This window comes from Arachis stenosperma, chromosome 9, assembly GCF_014773155.1.
Source record: "Arachis stenosperma cultivar V10309 chromosome 9, arast.V10309.gnm1.PFL2, whole genome shotgun sequence".
NCBI lineage: Eukaryota > Viridiplantae > Streptophyta > Magnoliopsida > Fabales > Fabaceae > Arachis > Arachis stenosperma.
In genome coordinates, this window is record NC_080385.1 from 87,590,097 (window position 1) to 87,593,619 (window position 3,523).

Below are 3,523 nucleotides of genomic sequence, written 5' to 3' on the forward strand. Positions count from 1 at the left end.
TTTACTTCCCTCCTTCTCACATCCTTCTACTTTTGGACTAACTCTATTCCTTAATGCAAAATTCGAACTCCATCTTCTTTGATAAGTTCGAATTTTCTACTTCTGTCTTCCATTTTTCTTCCTCTGACACCTCAAGGAATCTCTATACTGTGACATGGAGGATTCCATATTTTCTTGTTCTATTCTCTTTCATATGAGCAGGAACAAAGACAAAGGCATTCTTGTTGAAGCTGACCCTGAACCTGAGAGGACCTGACCGAATTCTTCAAAGAAGAAGAACCCATGGCAGCCGAAAACAACAACAATGCCAACAATGCAAGGAAGGTGCTGGGTGACTTTACTGCACCTACTCCCAATTTCTATGGGAGAAGCATCTCTATCCCTGCCATTGGAGCAAACAACTTTGAGCTTAAACCTCAATTAGTTTCTCTAATGCAACAGAATTGCAAGTTCCATGGACTTCCAATGGAAGATCCTCATCAGTTCTTAACTGAATTCTTGCAAATCTGTGACACAGTCAAGACTAATGGGGTAGACCCTGAGGTCTACAGACTGATGCTATTCCCTTTTTCTGTAAGAGACAAAGCTAGAACTTGGTTGGACTCACAACCTAAAGAAAGTCTAGACTCATGGGAAAAGCTAGTCAATGCCTTCTTGGCAAAGTTCTTTCCACCACAAAGATGGAGTAAGCTTAGAGTGGAAGTCCAAACCTTCAGACAGAAGGATGGAGAATCCCTCTATGAAGCTTGGGAAAGACACAAACAATTAATCAGAAAGTGTCCTTCTGACATGCTTTCTGAATGGAGCATCATAGGTATTTTCTATGATGGTCTCTCTGAACTATCCAAGATGTCTTTGGATAGCTCTGCTGGAGGATCTCTTCATCTGAAGAAGACGCCTGCAGAAGCTCAAGAGCTAATTGAAATGGTTGCAAATAACCAATTCATGTACACTTCTGAAAGGAATCCTGTGAACAATGGGACTAGTCAGAAGAAAGGAGTTCTTGAGATTGATACTCTGAATGCCATACTGGCTCAGAATAAAATATTGACTCAACAAGTCAATTTGATTTCTCAAAGTCTGTCTGGAATGCAAAATGCACCAAACAGTACTAAGGAAGCTTCATCTGAGGAAGAAGCTTATGATCCTGAGAACCCTTCCATGGAAGAGGTGAATTACCTAGGAGAACCCTATGGTAATACCTATAATTCTTCATGGAGAAATCACCCAAATTTCTCATGGAAGAATCAAGAGAGACCTCAACAAGGTTTCAATAACAATAATGGTGGAAGAAACAGGCCTAGTAACAACAAGCCTTTTCCATCATCTTCTCAGCAACAGACAGAGAGTTCTAAGCAGAGTACTTCTGACTTAGCAACAATGGTCTCTGATCTAATAAAGACCACTCAAAGTTTCATGAATGAAACAAGGTCCTCTATCAGAAATCTGGAAGGACAAGTGGGTCAGCTGAGTAAGAAAGTTACTGAACTCCCTCCTAGTACTCTCCCAAGTAATACAGAAGAAAATCCAAAAGGAGAGTGCAAAGCCACAACCATGGCCGAATATGGAGAGGAAAGAGAGGAGGTGGACGCCACTGAGGAAGACCTCAATGGGCGTGCACCAACCTCCTCTGAGTTCCCCAAATGAGGAACCATGGGAATCTGAGGCTCAAAATGAGACCATAGAGATTCCATTGGACTTGTAGAGAATGTTTTGGTTAAGATGAAGACCACTACATCCCTACTGATTTCATAGTCCTAGAGACTGGGAAGTGCATGGATGAATCCATCATCCTTGGCAGACCTTTCCTAGCCACAGCAAAGGCTGTGATTGATGTTGATAGAGGTGAACTGATCATTCAAGTGAATGAAAACTCCTTGATGTTTAAGGCTCAAGGATATCCCTCTGTCACCATGGAGAAGAAGCATGAAGAGCTTCTCTCAAATCAGAGACAAATAGAGCCCCCACAGTCAAACTCTAAGTTTGGTGTTGGGAGGCCACAACCAAACTCTAAGTTTGATGTTGAACCCCCACATTCAAACTCTAAGTTTGGTGTTGGGAGGTTCCAACATTGCTCTGATCATTTGTGAGGCTCCATGAGAGCCATCTGTCAAGCTACTGACATTAAAGAAGCGCTTGTTGGGAGGCAACCCAATGTTTTATAATTAACTATTTCCTTTTGTTATTTTATCTTTTTTGTAGGTTGATGATCATAAGAAGTCACAAAAACAATGAAAAAAGCAAAAACAGAATGAAAAACAGGAAGAAAAACAGCACACCCTGGAGGAAGAACCTGCTGGCGTTTAAACGCCAGTCAGGCTAGCAGATGGGCGTTTAACGCCCAGTCTGGTGCCATTCTGGGCGTTTAACGCCAGAAAGGGGCACCAGACTGGCGTTAAACGCCAGTAAAGGGCACCAACCTGGCGTTAAACGCCAGGAATGGGCACCAGCCCGGCGTTTAACGCCAGAATTGGCCCAAAACGTGGATTTTGGTGCCAATTGGTGCAGGGATGACTTTTCCTTGACACCTAAGGATCTGTGGACCCCACAGGATCCCCAAACAACCCCACCACTCTCTCTTCTTCTTCACCCATTCATCAATCACCTCAACATCTCTTTCTCTTCACCACTCACATCCATCCTTCATAAACCACCACTTCTCCCCATACATGGCCGAACACAAAGCCATCTCCCTCTCCTCCATTTCTTCTTCTTCTACTCACTTCCCTCTTCTTTTGCTCGAGGACGAGCAAACCTTTTAAGTTTGGTGTGGTAAAAGCATTGCTTTTTGTTTTTCCATAACCATTTATGGCATCCAAAGCCGGTTCAACTGAGAAGGCATGACCTCAAGCCCATCACTAAGAAGAAGATGGAGCAAACAAAGAGACCCCTCTCATCAAGAAATCCCTGAGATACCTCAAGGGATGCACTTTCCTCCACAAGACTACTGGGAGCAACTGAACACCTCCCTAGAAGAATTAAGTTCCAACATGGGACAACTAAGGTGGAGCACCAAGAACATGCCATCCTCCTCCATGAAATTGGAGAAGATCAAAGGATCATGAAAGAGGAGCAACAAAGACAAGGAAGAGACATTGAGGAGCTCAAGCACTCCATAGGATCTTCAAGAAGAAAGAGCCGCCATCACTAAGGTGGACCCGTTCTTTAATCCTTGTTCTTTATTCTTCTGTTTTTCGAATTTTAGTGCTTTATGTTTATCCATGTTTATGTCTTATGATCATTAGTGTCTTAGTGTCTATGCCTTAAAGCTATGAATATGAATCCATCACCTTTCTTAAATGAAAACTGTTTTTAATCAAAAGAACAAGAAGTACAGGATTTCAAATTCATCTTTAAAACTAGCTTAATTAGTTTGATGTGGTGGCAACAATTTTGTTTTCTGAATGTATGCTTGAACAGTGCATATGTCTTTTGAATTTGTTGTTCATGAATGTTAAAAATTGTTGGCTCTTGAAAGAATGATGAAAAAGGAGACATGTTACTGAGGATCTGAAAAATCATA

General features: G+C 42.0%; 1 non-coding gene across 1 annotated transcript; it reads right to left on the minus strand.

The window, feature by feature from the left end:
* Positions 1 to 687: 687 nt before the first annotated feature.
* On the minus strand, positions 688 to 795 carry LOC130953527 (small nucleolar RNA R71). Its single transcript, XR_009075697.1, has one exon. It is a non-coding gene; the product is annotated as a small nucleolar RNA R71 (small nucleolar RNA).
* Between the last annotated feature and the right edge of the window lie 2,728 nt (positions 796 to 3,523).